We start from the raw sequence: 26,551 nt of genomic DNA on the forward strand, positions 1-26,551 counted from the left end.
AAAAATCGAGATCCCAGGAATACAGTCATAGAACTATAAAATTGGCATACAGAGAAACCAAGACTTACACTAGAGACCAATTACTAACTCCTAAAATAAAAATTTAGAACAAAGAATAGCAGAGCATTAGGTTTGTAGGTACTTTTTGCAACGAGTGGAGAAATATTCAAGATATACTCAATAGACACCTCAATATATTACACACTGACCCTGATTTGGCCAGAATCCTGGGAAATAGAAATCAAATAGGTTGGAGGAGTTCCAAAAACCTACAAGATGTCCTGGTCCAGAGCCACCTCAGTGATGCTAGAAGACATTTTCCTCTCCGAAAAGGTTCTATGAAATGTGGTACATGCAAGGCCTGTTCCACAATGTAGACTACCTATTCATATTGTGACAAATGTAACAAAACATGGACAATCAATGAACATATTGACTGTAATACACCAGCTGTCATTTACAATTTACAATGCCCATGCCACAAGAACTATATTGGAATGACGATCAGACCCCTTAAGAAAAGGATCTTGGAGCATTTAGGAAGTATATAAAATGCCAAGAGGAACTAACAAATGTTCAAACCATTAACCCCTATAGCTTGACATTTCTTAAAATACCACCAAAATAACCCCAAAAATCTAACAGCTTTTGGAATGAAAAATATAAATTTTAATATAAGAGGAGGAGATGTAGACTATGAACTTCTAAAACAAGAAACTAGATTAAGTTTTCTCATGGACAAGCTCATACCTAAGGGACTTAATGAGGAGAATCACTGTACTGCATTCCTCAATAAACTGATCATACCCTAGGATCATACGCATATACTGTAACTTCAGCTACCTTTCATAATTACTTAGCCTTGAACTATATATTTTTCTTTATTAATAACCAATATTATAATAACATTAGTTTTATTTGACACGATTATGCACACATATTTTAATGTCTCCCATTTCTCAAGTCACTGCTTTTCTCACTGTGTGTTTTAATTTGCTGTTTATCAATTTTTACACTTTTCTACATTTTCTCACACTTACCTTACACTACTTATTTTAGTCACTTCACCAGTAGTATTCTCTACTAATTTGATGAGTTTTTTTGTGCAATATTTATATACCTTCCCAGTATAATATTTTATTACAATTTTTTTATATCACTTGAGCTGTTACTCTATAAATATGTTTTTTTATACTCATGTTACCATGTCACTTAAATTATCAGGTCTGCCTCATGACATCAACAATCACTATTTATTTTGACTCACTATTCAATCCTTCTGGGCATGCAATATGAACTATATTTGAATTATGAACATCTAGTTTAATAATTTTTACCTTCATTATAACATCTTGATTTATTGCATGCCCACATCATTTTGATTACATATTAATTATGTATATCACAATTGTATTATAAGAATTCATTTTCACTCTATATCATATAATTATTGAAGATATACTCTTTAGATTCAAAAGTAATCCATCTGCTGTTTAATTCTCTTAAGATATTTTACTGATTATGTTAAAACATCTTCTTGAATATATTTTTACTGACAATATTCACAATATAATGTAATCTTGCAACTAATCTGGTCTCTTTGGTGTGTGATTGGATTAATACATCCATTTTTGATTGTTCATGCCTTGCAGGTTTTGTATAACTTGCATTGTAGCCCTGGTCATGTGATCGGGTAGTTTATATATTTACATATGGTTTTGTATGGTGTGAAGTACTCTCCTTCTTTGCCCCTTTCACATTTGACTTGTTTTTACTTTCTGACCTCAATTTTGATTTGTATGAACTTCCTTTTTGATCAAATATATTGTAATTTAAATTAGGGAATCAGCACTCTATTAGTTCGGGCTGTATATAATCAACATAATAAGCGATCGATTATTCACTTGAAACTGATCATGAGAATAAGCAAACCCACATGTGATTGAGGTGGAGATATACTAAATAGCTGCTTCTGATAGGCTGTCCATCACTGTCAAACCTCCTGATTGGCTAAGTGCATCATATCAGAGGTATATAGGATGGCTCTGGTGGACAATTTGGCTTACCTTGACAAACTTGATAAGCCATTGGTGGTCTTGCTGTATGTATCATTTGCTCTGTATCATTAATGAATATTTGTTATATAATAAATATGAACCAGTGAACTGCCTGAACCAGCAAAAAGATGACTATACCATATATTTCAGAGGAGTGAGCTTACTCCTAATGACAGCCCTTTTCTGTTCTCTAGTGCACATTATGTTTTGTGATCATATGCTGCAGTTCCTTCTTCCATTCAGCAAAGGACACATACTGTCATTTGCATATTCCATTTGCCCAGTAGTCCAACTGAGAAATTCCACCATGAATAAATATTTGGTTTTGGATTAAAACAATGTGGTTGGTTTGCAGGGAGAATACATATACTAATTTCTCGGGGACTAGCGTCTATCTGGGAATATTTGTGATTGTTTATATATTTCCATATTCTCCATTATTTTACAAGTTAATTGGAAAATGTGATAACCGTTCACTATACAGTATGATGCATGGTTATACAAAGAACAGACATAAATGATACTAACAATGTAATGATATTAAAAACTTTATAGAGGCAGTCAATTAGGAGGTACGCCCATTAAGCTTTGAAGATTTTGATCTGTATATGTTTTGTAATATTTATCTAAATGTGTTGGTCCACTAGCTAACCCATATGAACCTGATCTAACCAGATAGAAATATTATCTAGATAATTTATGAATTCTGGGCAGTTGTTTTGTCTTACATGTTATGTGGACTCAGTCTTACAATTATGGTATTATGAACCTGAACTAACAGAGGTTCTGGATGTGGAATGCCACCATGAACTCATATATGTAGCCCATGTTGGCACTTTGAATAAACACAGGTCAATATACTGCCGAGGCATTATTTTAGAAAATATTATTATTCAGTCACATATTTAGATGTCGAGTGAGGGCATTACACACAGCATATTTTATTTATTCACTTCTTCCTTTCACTTTCTAATTTTACCCTTTACTTTCACTTTTTAATGTACACGCTGATATTAAAATGTCTTCAATAAAACTTATATTTTAAAGTTAGTGCATCACAAATGACACTTCTAATTTTTTTCTCTCCTGTATTTTTCATGTTCATATGTGTTAGTGGTAGCACCCCCCCCCCCCCCTCACACACTAACTTGATTCGACATTATGAATTAGGGGGCCTAAACTAGTATTAATACTCACTACGTAATCCTCTGTGACTGAACTCTATATATTTATTCCTGCTTTTCCGCAACCACTCCCCCCATCACCCCCCCCCCAACTCACTCACTCTGAAGGACTCCTGTCTGTGTGTGTAATCACAGTGCTGTTGCCGCACATGTGCAGTGCAGTGCATACACAAGCGCAGTACGCAACAATCTGCGTACGTGATTGCAATTGTGATCTGTGCTGCATCAGGACAGCTTCATTTTAGCCATGCAAAAGCAGACTTTTCAGGCTTTATCGTGAATCTGTTTCATTCCACTCCCTTCATAAGGACTTTATGTTTCTGCTTACTCAGAGACTAATGCAATGCCATATTTTTTAAAAGAAAACATTGTATTGAGATATTTCAAAAAGATACAGAACCATCACAATAAAATATGTGAAACAGGGAAAAGAAAAAAGTTACATACATTTTCCGATTAAAGAAAGAGATAACAATATTAAAGACAAGGCAATATAATGCATATTATCATACATCTATACAGTTTCATTTTTAAATTTAAGTAATTGTGAATGATCAGAAAGTGAAGAAAAAAAATGGGGGGATTAATCATGCCGGAAATAAATTTAAAGAAAAAGCAAAACATTGAATAGTGTCAGACACTATTGCAAAATCTTCTCATTATTATGTTATGATATTTGTCAATGGTGACACATTTCTTTAAAGAAATTTGTCAAGGATGTACAGTAGGGAAATCTCATTTAAACAAGAAAAAATCAGAAGTGAAATTGATGAAAATTAAAAGACTGAAATCCACAAATTAGTAAATTTTGCACAACAAATACCATTTGGTCAATTGAAAGGTTTTTAAAGATTTGAAATTGAGGAGATGAGAAGGGAGTGTACTAATATATAGTTCGAATTTCTTGTAGAAATGTTGGATACCTCACTCTGTATCTGAATAAGTGTCTCTGTGATCTAAATTAATAAGATCTAAAAGAGCAGATTGTAATTAACTAATTAATGGTATGGTTTTCTTTATCCATTTACGGAGATTTTTTTTCGTCACCTTACCAATGATTGTAAAAATGGGGATGAGATGATATATAGTAATATCAAACTCTATTTTCCATATATCAAAATTATCAAACAGTAGCGGTATGGGATGGAAGGATAGGTGAAAATGGAACAAATGGTTAATAAAATTAAGAATATTTTTCCAGTAACGTCAGACCTTTGAATACAACTACATGCTATGGATGTTATCTGCATTTAAGACATTACACTTTGGCAATGTCCAAATTATTCAGGGATCATGTATTAGCATTGGAATGGTAAGACATAGTATCTATGTATGTATTTTAAATGGGTTTCTTGAAGTGCAGAGGAACCTAACATTTTCAATGTTTTGTCTGCGGGATAGATAATAACTGGAAAGTCTGCTACTTCAGGCAGATCTTTAGAGCATGCTGAAGGAAGAGAGTTCCAGAGACAGATAGCATCTTTTGTTATCAAATCGGGGTAGAGGTTCCTAAAACAAAAAAAGGTAAAGAAATGTAATTGTCAATGAAGTGTTTCAGGGTGAGGGGGGCTCTGAACATTGAGTTGAGGGGATATACTGGATATAGAGTTTCATTTTTGGAGATACATGAAGAAATAAGAGTTGGGGATATGAAATTTGTTAAGCAGTTGCTGAAATTAAAACATATGGCCTTAATTCCTTTACATATCTATTGTAAAAACCAGCCATTGTGTAGCGATGGAAAGAAATCAGGATAAACCCAAATGGGAATATATCTGGAGCTAGTATGGTCTCTGCCAAAATTCTTATTGACCACCATGCAAGCAGAGTAAGTGTCTTTGAAAAATAGGTGGTTTTGGATATGAGGGTGGATGGATACCCTGCAGAGATTAACTAATGCTGATGGGGCAAATGGGGCAAAAAGGGCCTCATCTATCAAGAAAATAGTAAAGTGTTCACAAGATAATAGCCAATCAGCCACATAGCGGGGAAAAAAGCCACCTATGAAAAGGCAAAGATGTCAGGGAGACCCAAGCCACCTTTTTTGCTTGTATTAAATGAAGCCAGGAAATCTCTGTTTTTGTAATTTCACAGAAAAATTTAGCGAAGGCTTTAAAACATACTGTAATGTCTACCTTAGGTACTGTATAGCTAGTGGCAGCATTTGAATGCAATAAGAAAGTTTGGGAAATATTACACTCTTAATTAGTGCAGTTCTCCCAAGCAATGAAAAAGGCAGATGTAACCAGTTATCCAATAGGCTTAGTATCTTCCTGACAACAAGTGAGAAGTTTAGGTTGCAAAAACTGTGTAGAGTGGCCGGGATATGAATACTTAGGTATTTGATGGATTGATGGGCAATGAAATTGTGATAAAACATATAGCGACAAGAATGGTTGACAAGAGGGAGATAGTGAAGGGATCTCAGTTTTTTGTATGTTAATGTGATATCCAGTAAAAGAGCTAAATATAGCAATGGAATACATTATAGCAGGGATATCCATAGCTGGGTTGGATGCAAATAAAATCTTATAATCAGCAAATAGCTAGACTATTAGCTCCAATTGCCTGATTCATATCACTGACTGTAAAGGAAGGTCGAGTAAGGTAACTGCAAGGGGTTCCAGCACCAAAGCAAAAAATAAAGAAGAGAGGGGATGTCCTTGCCTTGTCCCCCTCTATATAAGGAAAGGGGAAGATAAGGATCAATTAGCCAAGAAATAAGAAGAGAGAATGTATATAAGGTCTGTATTAAGTGAATAAACTAGGAAGGAAAGCCAAATCTTCAGAGAGTCTCATAGAGGTGATTCCAGGTCACCAGGTCAAATGTTTCTATCTGTATCAAGTGATAAAAGGACCTGGTATCACCTCTATGTGACATTTCTGCAGAACTTTGTGAATGAGTGCCTTCACCATATAAACCTGGTTTGATTACTGTGTACAATACTAGGGAGGAGGTGCTTTAATTGCTTAGCTAGGATATTTGTAAATAATTTTTAATCCGTGTTAAGCAAGGCTATCGGTCTGTATGAGGAAGGCAGCAGAGGGTCACAACCTGGCTTATAAAGAATTTTTATAGTACCCATATTAAAGTGTAGGGGGAAAGAATTAGTGCCAGTGAAAGATTTAAAAAATTATGTGAGGGGAGGTGAAGATTTGGGCAGTAATATTTTATAGGGGTAGGGTATGAAATACCGGCAGTCGCGATGCCTGCTGTCAAAATGCTGACAGCAGCATCCCAGTGCTCAGTATCCTGACAGGGGTTGGGTAAGTATACTAAGCCTCCCCCTTCTCCCCCTAACTCTAACCATGCCCACCCCACATCCTAACCCTAACCCTCCTTGTTAGTGCCTAAACCTAACCCTCCCTCCTTGGTGCCTTACCCTAACCCTCCCCCAGTGGTGCCTAACTTTAACCTCCCCAAAAGCCTATCCCTAACCCCTCATTGTGCCTAAACCTAACCCTCCCCCCATGGCTAACAGCTAAGATGCCCCAGTGTACCTTCAAACGTGATGGCAGCTGTTGAGATTCCGGTGTTGGGATCTTGACTAGCATTGGGATTTTGACACCTATCTTTAGTCCCGGGCCTGGCTCCCGATGCCGGCATTTCAATAGCCGGCATCCTGTCCACTGATATACTAACTACATCCCAATTTATAGAACTTATTAGTAAATCCAACCTTTTTAGTAGTCATAGGAGCAAGCAAGGAAGTGATCTGTTAAGGCATTATTTGAGGTAGAAAGAGGTTTTCCCAAAGTGTTGTCATGTTGGCTATATTGATAGTGACCTGTGAGTATATGGCCGCTAAGAAACAATTTTAAAATGTCATAAATATCCTCACCCATTGAATTATTTAGACATGTATCATTGCTAGGTGGTCTGGAACCATGGCTTAGGTTACAGAGTAAATGGCCTGACTTGTTGCCATATTTAGGGAACATATATCAGCCATGGTTTACACCTTGATCACTTATTTTAGGATGTACAGTAACCTAAACAGATTTTGCGGATTTATAGGCTTGAACATTACAGGGGGGATGGACAAGTCTTCATAGTCTTTGTGGGCCAATATATATTATTATTATTATTATTATTATTATCATTATTATTATTATTATTATTATTATTATTATTAAGAGTTTCTTATATAGTGAAGCAAATTCCATTGCACTTTACAATTTGAATCAACATTAACATTATACTGGGTTGTAAAAGACATACATACATAAAATACATACATAAGGATAAGAGGGCCCTGCTCACAAGCTTACAATCTATAGGGAAACAGGTGCTGATACACAAGGATAGGTGCTACATATTGCAAATTGGTCCAGCCCGATTGCAGATGTTCTTGGTGGGCTATATAATCCAATTACACTGGAAAGTTGGCCTAGGGTTAGGAGGATGTTAAATTGAAGAAATAGAAGACGTGATAGAGGTTCACTATAAGAAGATAGATAGGGAGCTATAAAAGGTTAGGTGGGTGGTTCTGGAATCTGATAAGCTTATCTGAAGAGGTGAGTTTTCAGAGAACGCTTGAATGTTTGGAAACTAGTGGAAAGTCTTATTGTGTGTGGGAGAGCATTCCACAGGGTGGGTGTAGTCCGAAAAAAGTCCTGTAACCGTACATGGGAACAAGTAATGAGCGGGGATGAGAGACCCAAATCTTGTGCAGAGCGGAGATGTCGGGTTGGAAGATATTTTGAGATAAGTGAAGAGATGTATGTTGGTGTGGTTTGGTTAATAACTTTATGTGTGAGTGTTGGTATTTTAAATTGAATACGGTAGAAGACTTGCAGCCAATGGAGGGACTAACAGAGTGGATCAGCAGACAATGAACATTTGGTGAGAAAGATCAACCTCACAGCTGCATTCAAAATGGATTGTAATGGGGAGAGCCTGTTTTTGGGAAGACCAATAAGGAGACTATTGCAATAGTCAATGCAGGAAATTATGAGTGTGTGTATTAGAGTTTTTGCAGTGTCTTGCGTAAGATATGGTCAAATTTTGGCTATGTTTTTTAGACGTATGTAACAGGATTTAGAGACAGATTGAATGTGGGGAACAAAGGACAGTTCAGAGTCAAGGATTACACCTAGGCAGCGAGCTTGTGGGGTGGGGTTGATTGTTGAGTTGTCAACAGTAATAGAGATATCAGGTTGGTGACTACTATTGGCTGGTGGAAATATAATTAATTCTGTTTTGGATATGTTAAGTTTGAGGTGGTGAGATGACATCCAAGATGAAATGGCAGAGAGACATTCAGTGACACGGATCAGCACAGGTGGTGACAAATCTGGGGAGGATAGGTACATTTGAGTATCGTCCATATACAGATGATACTGAAAACCAAAATAGCTGATTAGTTTGCCAAGAGATGTGGTATATATTGAGAAAAGCAGAGGACCTAATACTGAACCTTGTGGTACTCCAACTGATAGAGATAGCGAAGTGGAGGTAGAATCAGAAATGTGAACAGTGAAAGAGCGATTAGATAGGTAGGATGAGAACAAAGAAAGGGCTGTGCCTTAAAGACCTAGGGATTGTAGTATTTGTATGAGAAGAGAGTTGTCAACAGTGTGAAAGGCAGCAGAGAGATCTAGAAGAATTAGAAGTGAATACTGGCCTTTAGCCTTGGCAGTGAACAGATCATTTACTACCTTAGTCAGTGCTGTCTCAGTGGAGTGTTGGGAACTAAATCCTGACTGAAGTGGATCCAATAAGTTGTGGGTGTTAAGAAAGTGTGTGAGGTGAGTGTAGGCAAGTTTCTCCAGTAGCTTGGAGGGGCAAGGTAGCTGGGAGATAGCACAGTAATTTGAGAGAGTGTTAGGGTCAGAATTTTGTTTTTTTTCACAATGGGAGTGAACAGTGATGGAAAGATACCAGTAGAGAAAGAGAGATTACAGATTTCAGTTAAATGTGGAATGAGCACAGGAGACAGAGCTTTACTGATTGTTAGGGTATATGCTCAAGAGGAGGTAGTAAAGTAGGAGGATGAGAAGAGTATAGCTACTTCATCTTCATTAGTGGGGTCAAATGATGAGAATGTGCCACTGGGTTCAGGTAGGGAATTGAGCAAGACCCTGCCTGAGGAAGTGCATACCATTTCATTTCGGATATTATCAATCTTGTTCTTGTAATAGGAAGCAAGACCTTGTGCACTGATAGTAGCAGGTGGGTTGGGTGACGGAGGGGTAAGAAGTGATTTAAATGTATTAAAAAGTCGCTTGGGGTTAGAGGCTTGGGCTGAGATAACAGATTGGAAATATGTCTGTTTGGCATTATCCAGTGCATTACGATAAGAGTGGTAGATCGTCTTATATGTGAGGAAGTCACTTGGAGTTTGAGACTATAGTCCTCGATTCAGATAAATATGACTCTGGTGCTAAAACTTTGTGCCTAAGCATCCTGAGTTTGGCATGTTCAGCTTTGTTAAGGTGGGACTCTTGCAGGAGACAGACATCAGTATGAGCCTTGTTAAGAAATTATAATTTGCATCTCATCCTTATGGGAGAATATAAACTTTTGATGTTTCAAGAATCTGCCTTTAGGATTGTTATAAGGCTATAGGATAAAAAGGAACGGCAGTGAGATCCATATAATGGGAATAGATTGGGGTAGCATGTTGAGAGTTAACATCAGCGACAAAGTAAAGAAAATTAAATGTAAACATTTCAAAGCAGCAAACTTCATTGGTGATCCCTTAGACTTCTGGAAGATAATTTCGCAAGGTGAGCAGAGCTGGCCCTTTAAAGGATTCTGGGAGGTCAATCAGGAAAAGATTATTTAGACGCAAACTATTTTCCAGATCATGCATTTTATTTCTCATTTGGTGATTGGACTTCTGCAGTTGGGAGACATGATATTTGAACACCCAAAATATTCAGCAAATTTTTCCTAATGCAATCTTCATTGACCGTCACCTGTTTAGCAATATGATGTAATTGGACCTTAGGATCCTACATAGATGTTGTGAATTTATCCGCCTTGGCTTGCATAAAGGGTTCCATAGTTTTCCAGATGGCCTGCACAAAATCAAAGAAAGTAATCAGTGGTGGTGAAGGGTCCATTGCCCATTGTCATAAGATGGGCAGGTGCAACAGGCGATGGTCTGATTGTTTGACAGAGGGGGAGGTATACACTGGAGTATTGGTTGCAGGAGAAGGAGACAAATCTTACATTTGTTTGTGTGGTGGCACTAAGACTTCGCTCTAGATAAGGAATTAGAATGGATAGATTTGCGCATCACAAAGTGTGTTTGAGATAAACCAGGCAGTATGGATAAAAAGTCACCAACTTCAGGAAAATATACAGTGAATAGAAATTTTCATGGAGTGGTATCATATGTAGGAATGACCACTAGGTGGGGTCTATAACAGCAAAAGTCACATAATGAGGATTAGAACTGTTGGTTGCAGAATAGGTAATATCGATGAGAGGCTATTCCAAGATTGCATCTGCAGCATGTGTGCAGAGGATCCAGGTGTTCTACTGAGAATCAAGCAGGGGTGATTGGGTGCAGGGCAAAGTGTTTGGCAGGCAGAGTTGAATGCTGCTGCCAGCCAAAGATTCCAGTGACTGCAACTTCCCAGTCCAAGAACCCAGTGACTGAGACTGGTGACTGCCTCTTCCCAGTTCAAGAATACAGTAACAGCCACTGCCCAGCTCAGGAGTCCAGTGACTGGTGTTGCCCTTCACAAGAGTTAAGTGACAGCTGCTGCTGAGCCCTCTAGTCCAGTGACTGTTGTTGCCCAGTAGTTCAATAACTGACACTGGCCAGCTCAGGAGTCCAGTGACTGCTGCTACCCAGCCCAAGAGCCCAGTGACAGCTTCTGCCAAGCCCAGTGTCCAGTGACTGCCACTACCCATTCCAAGAGCCCAGTGACTGCCCAGTTCAGGTGCCCAGTGACTGCGGATGCCAGGCACAAGACACCATTGTCTTCCACTGCCTAGTCCAAGAGTCTAGTGACTGCCTCTGACCATCCCAAGAGTCCAGTGAATTCCATTGCCCAGCTCAAGGGTCCAGTGACTGTTAATACCCAGATCAAGAGTCCAGTGACTGTCCCTGCCCATCCCAAGAGTTCAGTGACTGCTGCTGCTGAGCCCAGAAGTCCACTGACATCTGCTGTTCAGCCCAAGAGTCCAGTGACTGCTGCTCATCATCAAAGTTCATAGTCCAGCAACTGCTGCCCACCTTCAAAGTCCAGCCACTTTCACCTTGCCAGAGGTCAGAGAGGTGCCCACCACTTTGCCAGAGAGCCAAGATTTGCCTGTCACCTCACAAGAGTCTTGGAGGGGATAGTCTCCTGTTCTAAGGTTCTGTCTGCCCATGCCTCTGATCTGAGTGCTTTCATGCTAAACTATGATCCTGAAGCTGAATTTGTGGATGACACAAGATATTATCTAGATGTTCCTATATTGCCTACACATGCATTTTTGTGACTGTTAGGCAATATAGGGAGCATTTTAGTGACCATCATATAATGCAAAGAATGTCACAGTGACCTCCACATAATGCAGAGAGCATCGTAGCGTCCATCATATAATACAGAAACCATGAGTGCCCACCATACAATGCAGAGAGCATTGCAGTACCCACCATATAATGTAGAAAGCATTGTCGTGCCAGCCATATCATGCAGTGTCACAGTGCCCATCATATAGTGCAGAGTTTTGCAGTGCCCGCAAATAATTGCAGAGTCACAGTGCCTACTGTGTAATGCAGAGAGTGTTGCAATGTCACCATATAATGTATAGTGTCGTAGTGTCCATCATATAATGCATGGTGTTGCAGTGCCCACCATAGTGCTGTGTTGCAGTGCCCACCATGTAATGCAGAGAGAGTCGCAGTGCCCACCATATAATGCAGTGTACCAGTGCATGCCATATAATGCAGAGTGTCGCAGTGTCTGTAATGTTATGCAGAACTAATATGAAAAAATATAGGTGTCCAAGCGCAAATCCTATGTGTGAAAATAACGTAATAGTTATATGTTTAAAATAATTTTATTCTGTAGTCAATAAAATGTGAATCAAGGATAAAAACAATATAACACTTAAATATGTTTAAAAACTTTGCATAAAACAGTTCATAGAACTCCAAAGTGGCACATATTCTTTGTATCACATACTGTATGTTGCAGTAGTTATATAAAATTAGGTTGATACAATAAAAGAGAAAAAACACAAAAGTTCAATGGATCTTCATATGGATGGGCTGTAGTTTAACAGCCAGAGTTCTCTTTAGAAAATCACAGTCTTACGGTGCTTACACACGGTACAATATCTATGAGTGATATGAACAATAACAATATTTCTCAAAGATAAATCATTCATATCATTAATTTTTTTGCAGCGAATGACCAACGAACGACAAACGATGCACGTTCCTGCATGGACGATTCTGATATCTATGGTCGTCTGTATATGCAGGCCAACTTGGATGATATCATCACGATTTGCATGTTAAGAGATATGGCAGGATGACTTCACTGAAAAAAATCTGTTATATATATATATCTTTCAGTTTGTATACCCAATATCATTTGTCCTGCACTATAGAAAAGTTCAAGGGAAATCATTCAGCAATATCATTGGTTGTTCAGATCGTACCATGTGTATGCAGCTTTAGGTAACTTGTAAAAGAAATCCTGCATTACTGTAGTCAGAATAGCATTACTATTACTTAGTTGTAAGTCACTGGTAGACGTGTGCTGAGGAAAGTCCTGGTGCGTGCACCTCATACCTATTAAGATGTTGTTGCTTGTGACTTTTTCTCCTTTTGTAATGGCTGCAATGCTTTTCAGTGTGCTGAGTCCCGTGCTTCAGTTCCTCTTGTTCCCAGGGCCAGTGCTTTTTTCTTAAGCCTGCTATGTCCCTCTCGCCATCAGTAGAGCTCTTGCTGTAGTGGCGGGGGCGACAGCAGCTGTCCGCTGTCTTTCAGGGCTCAGGAATATAAGCAGCTGTTTCTGGATCTGGGAGGTGGAGGGGACATGGCCTACGTGTTTTGCCCAGCAAATAGCACTGGGCTTTGTCAGGGTTGTGGGAGTTCTGCTGATGGCAAGAGGGGGATAGCAGACTGAAGGAACAAGCATCAGCCCTGGGAACAAGAGGAATCTTAGTGTGGTACTCAGCACACTGACAAGCATTGCAGCCATTACAGAAGGAGAAAAAGTCACCAGCAACAACATCTTAACAGGTATGAGGTGCACGCACCAGGACTTTTTTCACAGCACACATCTACCAATGACTTACATCTAAGTAATAGTAATGCTTTTCTAACCACAGTAACGCAAGATTTCCTAACACTGTGTTTTTCTAAAGAGAACTCTGGCTGTCAGACCACAGTCCATCCATAGGAAGATCCATTGAACTCTTGTGTATTTTCTCTTTTAACATATGTGATACAAATAATAAGTGCCACTGTGGAGTTCTAAAGTATGAATTGTTTTATGCAACGTTTTTAAACTTATCTAAACATATAACTATTTAATTATCTACACACTTAAGCCACATAGTATTTGCACTTGGACACTGTCATAAGTGGACCGGTGGCAATGAAGGAGCCATACAAGTCCAGAGCAGCACTCCACCCACATTTAGCTAAGAAACACACCAGATAACAAGAAAAGAACTCCAGAGGAGTGCAAATAACCATAATAAATTACCAACCACAATGTTATGTAGAATGTTGCAGTGCTCACAATATATTGTAGAGAGTATTGCAGGGCCCGACACATAATGCAGTGTCACAGTGCCCACCATGCAATGCAGAGAGTGTCACAATGCTCACAATATAATGCAGAGAGTGTCACAGTGTGTGTCATATAATGCAGAGTGTTGCAGTGCCTGCCATGTAATGAAGAGAGCATCGCTGTGACCACCAAATAATACAGACCATCAGCAGTGACCCACATTTAACACAAATAATATGAATACACCCCTCTCACACAAACTATTAATACACCATCCACATGACAGACAGTATTAAAACACACCACCCTCCAGCAAAAAATACACACCCCACTGCATAAATATACCGCACTATATGATTATTATATAGAGGAAATAAGTAGCACCAATATATGAATGTTCTTTCCACACACTATAAAATAAGTTCTCAATGCTTGTTGACACTCCCTTCAAAAGCAATGGGCATTCGCATATCCCTAAGTAAGATGATGGTGAAAATAGCTTTGTTAATAATTGGTAAGAATAAATGGTGGGGTAAAGTGACCTATGGTGTCCCCGTAGTGGAATATATAACTAATTAAAGTATTCAAAATTAATAAGCATCTATTTATTACTTTAAAAAAAAAAACTCATAAAATAAGCAATAAAATGACAGGCACTTTAAAATGGATTAATATGTCCAATAAAACAGCTTGCTACCAAGCCAGCATTAAAATGGCATGTGATAAATAATACTAGTAAAAATCACATAAGGATAAAACAAAGGTAAGAGATAAGTTCTTTAAGGAGAGTCACTCACAGGGAGGGCCCAATGCATTTCATCCAGTTGACTTCATCAAGGAGGTATCAGCAGAGTCGGACTGGGGCATCAAGAGCCCACAGGGGTGTCACAGTTCATTGGACAATGGCATGCACTTACCAGGTCTAGTGGCATTGGTCAGTGGAAAGGCAGTGGGTGGGATGTCCCCAGCACCTGTTGCTGTGTGATCCTCCTACCCCCGGCAGCATGGTGCAAGCAGCCGCAGCTCCCCTGCAGGCATGTGCGCTGACCTAAAATAGATTTAAAGGGCCAGACACGTTTCATCGTGACATCACAGAAGGTGCCTATAATCAAGCCCTACCTATATAATGAAGTCCCTGGTAGCTCTCCTGTAGTAGAGTATAGGTTCTCAAACCTTACTCCCACATTCCTTTTTGAGACTTACTGCTCATTCCAGATCTTGGCTTTTTTCATGACCTGACTTTGTCTGCTCCCTTGTACTGCACTTGGTATTCTGGTTTGATCCATGGATATCCTCCATGACCTGCATATGTCTGCTCCCTGGTACCATCTTGTTTGTTTACTTTTGATCTGGCTTGTCACATCTTTATTGTACTTCACTCCATCAAGAGCACACCAGCACCTCTATTAGGGAACCTACTCTGAGGGCTATGAACTGCATGTCAGATGCAGCTAAGTCCATAAAGAGCTGAATAGGTGTAACCAGAAACCAGTCACCTCATCTGAGTGACTCTTCTTTCCTTCTGGCACAGTAAAAGTGGCCTGGTTATAATTTTTATCAGTATGATGCTGCTCTCTGCATGCACTGGTTGGTGGTAACTATTAAAGAGAGAGATGTGGATGAGAGAGAGAGATGGGGAAGACAGAGAGAAAGAGATGGGGAAGATGGGGAAGTGAGAAAAAGATAGAGAAATGAGAAAGAGAGTGAAAGATATGGGGAAGAGAGCAAAAGAGAGATGGGGAAGAAAGAGAAGTACATCCGGAGTGATAGACATATGTTACAGAGACAAATAGAGAGAGGTGTATGGAGAGGAAGTGTGAGAGAGAGGTGTACAGGGAGGGAGAAAGAGATATGGGAGAGAGAGATAGGGAAGAGAGAAATAAATAGATGGGAAAGAGATAGAGATGTTTAGGATATGTATATGGGGATAGAGATAGAGAAATTTGTAGAAGAAAGAGATGTATTTGGGAGGGGAGAGTGGAAAATGAGGGACGGATAAAGAGAGATGTAGAAGAGAGATAAATACATGGGGAAGAGAGAGAGAGAGAGAGATGGGAAAGTAAGAGAGAAATTGGGAAGATAGAAAGAAAGATAGATAGGGGAATAGAGAGATATAGATAGAGAGAAGGGGAAGAAAGAGGTATATAGGGAGAGAAAGATATATGGAAGAGAGAGATAAGTTTATGGGGAGAAAGAGAGAAAGTGATAGGGAAGATAAAAAATAGACAAGAAACAGAGAGAGAGATAAAGAAGAGAGAAAGAAAGAGATGCAGAAGAAATAGAGAGGGATGAGAGAGAAGTATATAAAGAGGGATTAAGAGAGAGATATGGGAGAGACAGAGGCATATAGGGAGGGAGTGAGAGAAAGATAAATGGGAGAGAGAGATGGGGAATATGAAGATAAAAATAGATTGAGAAGAGACATAGAGATGGGGAAGAGAAGTTTATGTGGGAGAGAGATAGAGATAGGTAAAAAAAAGAGTAGTATATGGGGAAAGAGAGATATGGGAGAGTGAGAGAGGTTTATATGCAGAGAGAGAGAGAAAAAGAGATGGAGGAGAGAGAAAAAAAATTATATGGAGAATAGAAACAGATGGATGGGAAAAAGAAAGGGATGGGAAGAGAGGAAAGTCTATAAGGAGAGAGAAAAAGTGAAAGGGAAGATAAAGAAATAGATGGGGACGAGAGAGAGATGAGAAGAAAGAGTAAGAAAGTTTCAGAAGAGAGTGAGAACGAAATAGAGAGGGAAGAGAGAGACAGAAATGGGAAAGAGAGAGGTATATATAGGTAGGGAGTAAGAGACAGATATGGGAGAAACAGAGGTATGTAGGAAGGGAGAGAGATATAGGAGAGAGATGGGGAAGATAAAGAGAAAAATAGATGGGGAAGAGATAGAGAGAAGGGGAAGAAATGATTATGGGGGAGAGAGAGATAGAGATAGATGGGGAAGAAAGATGTATATGAGGAAATATATATTGGAGGGAGAGAGGTATATATGCAAAGAGAGGGAGAGAGAAAGATATTGGGAGAGAGGGAAAAAAATATATAGATGAGTAAGAGAGAGAGATAGGGGGGTGATGTATATGGGTGATAGCGACTTAGAGAAGAGCTAGATGGTGAAGAAAGAGAGGTACATGGGGAGAGAGAGAATGAGATGGAAAGAGAAATAAATAAATAGATGTGTAAGAGAAAGAGAGACAGAGAGATTGGGAATAGATGTATGCAGGGATGACAGAGAAATATATATAGAGAGAGAAGGGGAAGAAAGAGAGGTATATAGGAAGATAAATATATGGGAGAGAGCAGTATATACATATATATAGATAGAGATAAAGTGACAGGGAAGATAAAGAAATAGATAGAGAAAAGAGAGAGATAGAGAGATAAAGAAGAGAGAGAGAAAGATGGGGAAGAAGTTTTAAAGATAGAGATATGGGAGTGAGAGAGTTAAATGGGGATGGGGAGGGAGAGAGAGAGAGAATGAGAGACAGAGAGATGGGGCAGAGAGATAATGGTGAGGAAGAAAGAGAGGGATGGGGAAGAGAGAGCACAAGAAAAAACAGCCAACAAACCCAGAGAGCCAGCAAATATTACTAGAAGAGAATAATGTCAATAATAAAGTTTACCCCCACTATGAAGGGGTGCAGCTCTGGTTGTCCAATCCTAGCTCTGATGCAAGCAGAAACTGGGTTCAACTTCAACTAATCTCCTGCGCTGACTTCATTCACCCAACTTCCCTGTGACATCATGTCTGGACAGCCAACTGGAACAGTCACAGAGGAAAGCAGTTCACATTGGTCCATTCCTGTGACACACAATGCTTTGCCTGCCTCTTTTCTGAGGATCTGACCCCCCTCCTGAGGCCCCACCCCCTCCATCTGAGTGCTGAGATTAGATTAATTGATACTCCCAGTGGTTAGAAAGAAAATAAAAACATGTTTCCCGCTGAGGTGGCCACAAACAGTGCTTGCTTATGCTAAAGACTCCCCCTGTGGATAGCAGCAGCATCATAGGCTCCACCCCCAAACAGCAGTGGGAGGGGCAAAGAGTCAGTGGGGCCAAATGTGGAATCTGCCACTGGGTATCAATGCATGTGAGACCAGGCTCATATTTTTTCCCAGTTCAATTAAGGTAGTGATGATGACATCACTTCCTGTTTGAGGGCTATCAAGAGAGTTGACAATAATAAAGTTTACCCCCACTATGAAGGGGTGCAGCTCTGGTTGTCCAATCCTAGCTCTGATGCAAGCAGAAACTGGGTTCAACTTCAACTAATCTCCTGCGCTGACTTCATTCACCCAACTTCCCTGTGACATCATGTCTGGACAGCCAACTGGAACAGTCACAGAGGAAAGCAGTTCACATTGGTCCATTCCTGTGACACACAATGCTTTGCCTGCCTTTTTTCTGTGGATCTGACCCCTCTCCTGAGGCCCCACCCCCTCCATCTGAGTGCTGAGATTAGATTAATTGATACTCCCAGTGGTTAGAAAGAAAATAAAAACATGTTTCCCGCTGAGGTGGCCACAAACAGTGCTTGCTTATGCTAAAGACTCCCCCTGTGGATAGCAGCAGCATCATAGGCTCCACCCCCAAACAGCAGTGGGAGGGGCAAAGAGTCAGTGGGGCCAAATGTGGAATCTGCCACTGGGTATCAATGCATGTGAGACCAGGCTCATATTTTTTCCCAGTTCAATTAAGGTAGTGATGATGACATCACTTCCTGTTTGAGGGCTATCAAGAGAGTTTAATTAGTAAACAGTGAGAGAAGCCAGAAAAACTCTATAATTAGTTATAATGTGATTAAAACATTCTAGTCAAGTAAGTATTAATACAGAAATAGAGGACTTCCTCTTTGCAGGAAATCCCGCATCTGCCCCATTTCTGGTGTACACGATGTGTTACAGTGCATATGCCAGCTTGTTCTGATGTTTCCTGGTTCCAGTGTCATCTGGAACACATGTGACATGTATCTAGTACTTCCTGTAGTTTCTGGTATGGAAGTGTGGTTGCAGGAGCGGTGGCCATCTTTATGGAGCCCAGAGCAGAGGACATGATTTCTTTAAGAACTTTAGGGAACCAGCAGCCATTTTCCATTATGGGGGTGAATCTCATTCCCATTTTTATATATATATATATATATATATATATATATATATATATATATATATATAAAATAGTGAAAGAAAACAAGTATTAGAATATGCAATATACAACCAATGGTGCAATATATCATATATTGAGGGAATCAGGGGTATAGTTAAGTAATAAAAGGAAGGGGACTTTATCATAAATTCAAGAACAATATGGTGATCATATATAGAAAATTATCACACATTTAAGAGAAAAATAGTACTGTTGAACATATATATATATATTGACTATGTGTAAGCCTACACAAGTGCATAGTGTTCATATAAAATATATACCCACAGCACTTAAAATTCTTATGTGGTCTCCCATCCCAGTACTAACCAAGTCCAGCACTGCTTAGCTTCCAAAATCAGAGGAGATTGGGCATAATCAGTGTGGTGTGGCTTTAGTATGTGGAATAGTGATAAAATAGAGTCAATTGAGTCAATGTGTACAGTACCTCAAAGTTATAGAAAATTAGCTATTTCATAGCTTTCATTAAATCCATTGAGGTGCAAGGTCTTTAGTTCAAAAATGCAGTACATCTCTCTCCTGGAAATTATATTAGAAAGGTCGCCCCCTTGTTCACCAAGAGATACAAGTTCAATAGCCTTAAATGATTGTTTCCCCCAGGTCCAACTTATGGCATATCGTAAAATGTTTAGATGCTGCATGAGTCTGTACTTTGTTCATAATATTTCTGATATGTTCTTGGATTCTCAGTTTAAGTGGTCTCTTCGTCTTTCCTATATATTTAAATTTACATGGGCATTCCAGTAAGTAGATCACCAAAGATGTATTACTATTCATAAAGTGTTTAATTTTGTACTCCTTTGTTGAGTCTGTGCTGTGGAACTATTTTCTGTCGGTGTGCAGATATTTACATATATTGCATTGTCTGCATTTGTAATAGCCTGTACATTTAGGTAGAAGGGACATTTGTTCCTGAATTGGTCTGATCATGCTTGGTCTTTCAGGTTATTGGATTTCGTGAATAAGAGTTGTGGTTGGAAGTACATCTTTTAGGATGGGGTCCATGGTTAGAATATCACAATGATCTTTAAGGGATTTCCTTATAATATGTTCAATTAACACACTCTCCCTTCTCCTTTGTCCTGTAGTTAAGCAATTTAGTTCTATCAAGTCTCTTGGTTTTGTCTAAAGCTTAATTTTATATATCGGGGTAGAGTAACCCTTTTCTGTCCATATATACTGTACCTTTTATTGCTGTTTGCAGTCATCAGGTTTCTTACAGTTCCTTTTTATCTGGTGAAACTGTGAGTATGGGAAATATTTTTTTAATTTCTTAAGCTGGTTTCTTTTATAGTGTAGCTGTTCACATCCACTTTATTGATACAATTCTTTGTAACCTTCTCTTCCCCATAATTCAGAAGTACCAGATCCAAAAATTCTATGTATTCCGAGATTATGTTTGAAGCAAACATTAGATTCATATTGTTATTTGCTATGTATTTTAAAAACTGATTAAAAACATCAGGAGTGCCTTCCTAAATGGTTAAAATATCACCAATGTAACATTTGCAAAGGATTATATTTTCTTTAAAAGAATGGTTGTTTTAAAAAAACAGCAGCCCATAAATAAGTTTGCGAAACTTGGTACAAAAATTGTCCCCATTGCTGTCCTGCATTTTTGCTGATAAAATTCCAAGAACTTAAAACAGTTATGTTTAAGAATAAAAGTCATAAGATCACATATACAGTTGTTATGGGTACCTGATAGGGACAAATCTTTTTCTAAATACTCCTTACAAGCTTCTAACTCTTCAGAGTGTTCTATACATTTGTATGGATTTTCTTGCTGATTAATAATTAAACCATTATGATAGCCCTCAAAAGAAGGTGATGCCAATTGAACTGGTATACATATGAGCCTGGTCCCACATGCACTGATACCCCCTTGATGAAGTCAACAGGATGAAACACATTGGGCTCTCCCTGAATGTGCCTCTCCTGAAAGTTAAAAACTTATCTCTTACCTTTGTTTTATCCTTATCTGTTACTTTTACTAGCATATTTTTTCACATGCCATTTAATGCTGACTTGCTACCAAGCTGTTTTAGTGTACATATTGTTCCATGTTAAAGTGACAGTTTTTTTGTAATTTTATTACTTATTTGATGATTGTTGTTTTAAAAGGTAATAAATGGATGCTTATTAAATTTTTTATACTTTTCTTAGTCAAATATACCAATACTGGGACACTGTAGGTAGCTTTACCCCACCATATATATATATATATATATATATATATACACACAATTATTATTAGTATCCTTTATTTATATGGTGCCACAATGTTTCCACGGCACTTCACAAAGTACATAAACAAATGAGCAAACAAGAAAACAGCAACTTACAGTACAAAACAATGCATGACAAAGGCATAGTATATAAAACATTGCTGCAATAGCGATTACAACACTCCAAAAAAAAGCAGGGTGTCAGCAACCAAGTTTTAGGTGCCCTCATGGGGAGCTTGGAGTAGACAATCATATGAGTGAAGGAAATAGAAGCACATGAGGAAAGAAGGTCCTTCTCATAAAAGCTTACATTCTAAAGGGAATATATACATATATATATATATATATATATTCACAATGCAAGTGAGCAGCACTCCCTTCAAAAGATGTAAATAGCTGGTGCCCTCCTAGGTAACCACAGCAAGGATCCAACATGTAGAAAAGGGTCAGCACTCAGGAACAATAAATGCCAGTAAACAGCTGGTTTACAAAATGTCAACATTTCAAGACTTTAATGGTCTCGTCATCACCTGATGACGAGACCATTAAAGTCTTGAAACATTGACATTTTGTAAACCAGCTGTGTACTGGCATTTATTGTTCCTGAGTGCCGCCTATGACCCTTCTCTCTCTCTCTCTCTCTCTCTCTGTACATATATATATATATATATATATATATATATGCACACATGAACTGCACTTAGGTGCACTAATATTCATCTGTAGGGTGAATCTCCACTAAAGGGGAGTTTTTATAACAAGTTTTTAAATTGTCAGCTGATAACTAACTCACACACCCTTTTTTGTGTTGAAAACATCACCCACAAGTAAAAGACTTATGGTAACAAGGAATCTTATACCTGAATATTTTATTCTTGGTACAATATATCAACAGAAGTAAAATTGTTTACTTGAAATACAATATAGATAAATACATGAGTAGCATAAAAGGACTTTATAACCTGCCCCAATACTGAAGAGATGGTGAAATTCACCACCTGCACCCTTATGGGTGTGAGCTCTTATGTTGACCTCTCATATGATGGGTGCGGGCTATCAAATTGATGACCCTATGCATTTTGCCTGCTTAAGGGACTTCTTCAGGGGCACAAAACTTCAAATATAATTGGTCTGAATACACACTCAGTGATGTGGGCTTATTTTCCATCCATTAATCTGATGGGATTCTTAGATCAACTATTAAAGTCCAGGCAACTCTTTCAACCCTTCACCATGTGACAGTATATCAAATATTCCCAACCAGTTGGTTAGACTGGGTTCTTTTCATACTAATTTTAAGTACAAGGATGTCTCCTATATTCCCATCTGGTAGAAGAAACAGGTGAAGCTTAATCCAGTCTAAAACTATGTATGTCTCCCTCTGTTAGCAATAACCAGTAGAAACAAATGAAGCACATGAGAGAAGTTGGCCCTGCTCATTAAATGAAAGCTTACATTCTAAAGGGGAATATTATGTATTATAAAGGCACAGTCATGCCATTATATTAAGGCTGAATTGAAAAAAACAGAAATATCCATAGAGAGTTCCAGAGGGGGGGGGGGGCATGGTTTTTAAGGGGCTACACCTCAAAAGCTATATCAGGTACCCAGCTAAAATTTGGTATGGTCTGGTAGAACTGTGACTTGGTGCTGCATAACTCAGGGTACGGGGCAAATTAAGACTTGGGGTTTGTTTTATTAGCTAGCTATTGTTCGAGGGTAGGGCCTTTTGGGGTTCAGGTAATTGTGAAAGTTACAATGTTTAAACTTTTGCCTCACAATTGTGCTATTATATATAGAGAGGAAGATTTAATTACTTGCGCAGCCTCAGTAGGAGCATCCAGCAGGTGTACTCACTGTGGCTTCACTTGGGTGCACCAAGATGGCTGTCCTCTGTGGTGGTAGCAGGAGCCAGGACTGGGGGGAAGGGAACTGGTGTTTGCTGTGGCCAGGACCTGGGGGATCTAGTGTGCATTAGCAGTGGCTGAGAGCAGGGGGAGAAAGCAGGTGGCAGTGTGGCCATTAGCAGCCTAGGTAGGGTGAACCATGGGCAGTAAGACCTGGGGAAGTAGCTGGCATCACCAGCAGATTAAAGGCTCGTGAAGCCTCTATCTGTGTGTAAAATAATTTTTACATGTGTAAAAAAACCCGGCGTTCCTCTCCCCCAAAAGTGCAACCAGAACAGGGATTTTAGTGACCAAGTGCTGATTGTGCAAAATACAGAGGACAAATGACATAGGGGTCCCCCATAATAAGCATAACCAGCACCAGGGTAATCACAAAAAGTCCTGCATGCCAAAATATGTGGGACAAATGATGTAGGGGTCCACAATATTAAGTGCAATCAGCACTGGGCTCTGAGCTGGTTCATGCTCTGGAAATACAGGGGAAAAAATGTGTAGGATTCCCCTGTATTTTCCAGAACCAGCACTGGACTGTTTCTAGTGGGGGTCATGCCACAGCCAGGGGACATTATCACCCGGCCCCCCAGCCAAAGCATCAATCCTGACAGCAAGTTAGCAAAGGTCGGGGATCCCTGGGGAGCTGGGGACCCCCCATTAAAGGGGTCCCCCTCTCCAGGGCACCCCAGGCCTAGGCTGATATCCCTGGCACCCCTGTGGAGATGGGTGCCGGGTTGATAGTGTAATGTGGTGTAAAAAAAATAAGTTAAATATTGTCTTTTGCTGTGGATCTACAGTTCCCAGCAAGCCTCCCCTGCCATGCATGCTGGTACTTGTAGAACCACAAGTACCAACTTGTTGGGCATTATGGGCACGCTTCTATCTATAGTTCTACATCAAACAAAATATTAAAATAAACACAGGACACATATCACCGTACAAAGTAAAAGTTTATTAAATATATATGCACACACACATGTACACACAGATGCACACATACTCGCCTATGTATCCCAGAAGCCGATTGGTCCCCTTCTCAAGTACAATCCATAGGGTAACTGAAAAGAAAAACATACTCACCTTCTCCTATGCATGGATCGGTCCTCTTCAGTCCAAAGCAAGCAATTCCCAGGCTAGGCAAAACAAAAAAATTAAAGATGCAACCCACGGACATTAGTACTGTCCTACAAGGACAGTACAACCTGAATGAGAGCTTAGCAGTAGGATTTCACTATGGAAACCCCACCGCTGAGCGCTCATTGGTCTCAGAGAGGTGAGCCTTTCACCTCTCAGCCAATGAGTGGTTCTCACCCTTGACTTCAACGGTGAGAACCATGATGCCCATTTAAACAATGTTGCCTCAGCGCCATTTTTGAAATTTAAAGATGGCTGCCACAAACAGATCACTGCGGCTGGCTTATATAAGCCAGTGCAAGGACACAGCAATGCAGTCCATTGGCCGGTGGAAACAGAGAAGACCTGCCGAAAACAGAAGCTGCCGGGGAAGTCCTGGATGAGTGGCGGCCATGCAAAAGTGCTTAAAGTCCACAGCACTCCAGGTGAAGATGCCTTGGAAGTCCTGGGGGAAGAGGCAGCTATGAAAAAGAGCTTAAAAGCTGCCATCCCCAAGGTGAAGGTGCATAAAAACAAAAAAAATGTAACAAATGGTGTCTTTGTTTTATTTTAATATTACTTTTACAGGGGTACTATAGGTACCAGTGGGACCCTAATCACCCACTTGCTGGTACTTGTAGTTCTCTTAGTACCAGTATGCAGAGATGGCCTGCTTGTACCTGTAGTCCTACTGCAAAAGACAATATTTATACTTCCATATGCATCACACTACACTATCAACCCGGCACCCACTGGCCTGGGGTGCTGGATATAGTCCAGGGCTATCAATCTGGGCCTAGGTTGCCCTGGATAGGGAATATCCTTTAATAGGGGGATCCACAGCTCCTCAAGGATCCCCATCCTGTGCTGACTAGCAGCCAGGGTTGATGCTTTGGCCGGGGGCCCAGTGATAGGGCTCCCCTGGCTGTGGCATTAGCCCATTGCTAGAAAAAGTCTGGTGCTGGTTCCGGCAAATACAGGAGAACCGTAAGCATTTTTCCCCTGTATATCCAGAACCAGAACCAGCTCAGAGCCCAGTGCTGGTTGCACTGAATACAGGGGGACCTCTTCATCGTTTGACCCCTATATTTTGGCAACCAGGACTGGTTGTAAATAGCCTGGTGCTGTTTATGCTTTATAGGGGGACCCCTTTGTTGTACCCCTTTGTATTTACCCCTTTGTATTTAGCACAACCAGTACTGGGTCTCCAAAGCCCGGTGCTGGTTGTTGTTTTTTTGGGAGAGGGCCAAACCATTTGTTTTACACAGGTTTTCATTTTTTTACAAAACAGAACTACAGATGGGTCTCACTGATCCCATCCCTGCTTCTGTGTTTGTTTATTTATACATAGATGGAGGCATCAAGGATATTTCAGATCCAAGCCTGCATCTGTCTGCTGCTACCTCCCCTGGGCCCTGCAGCCCAGTCAACCACTGCCCACACTGCTACCCACACCACCACTTCAAATGCCTGCTACCATCCTTGGGTCCCAGCCACAGCTAATGCCTGCTACCCCCCCAGTCAGTTTTGTGCACCCAGTGAAGCCACAGTGAGTTAACCTGCTGGAGGCTCCTACTGAGGCTGCGCAACAAGTTGAAACCCCAAAAGCACCTACCCTGGAACAATATCTACCTAATAAAACAAAGCCCCAAGTCTAAATTTGCCCCCTAACCTAAGTTATGCCTTCCCAAAAGTCCCCCATAAGGAAAAACAGAAAAGTGGTACTAAATGAGAGTGTCAGAAAAAACTGACAGTTGGAAATTTAGATTACTCCCAAATACAATTTTTTTATGTTTTTGCCCTGAAATTTGGCAGGGAGCACCAAGTGACAGTTCTACTAGTCCATGCCAAATTTCAGCCAGGTATCTCTAATAGCTTTTGGGGTGTAGCCCATTAAACACCATGCCCCCTCAGGAGTTCTCTATGGGAGAATTCAATTTTATTCGAGGGTACCCCTACATCATTTGTACCCTGTATTTAGGCAACTGGGACTGGCTCTGATTAGCCTGGTGCTGGTTGTACTCAATACAGGGACCCCTATGTAATTTGTCCCCTGTATTTAGCACAACGAGTACTGGGTCTACTGGTTGTTGTTGGTTTTTTAGGGGGGCACGCCATTTTTTTATGTAGGTGTTTTTTTTTTTTTAAACACAGAAGCACATATGGGTCTTACTGATCCCGTTTCTACTTCTGTGTTTGTTTATTTA

This window comes from Taudactylus pleione, unplaced genomic scaffold (assembly GCF_031769625.1).
Source record: "Taudactylus pleione unplaced genomic scaffold, aTauple2 ptg000066l, whole genome shotgun sequence".
Classification (NCBI taxonomy): Eukaryota; Metazoa; Chordata; class Amphibia; order Anura; family Myobatrachidae; genus Taudactylus; species Taudactylus pleione.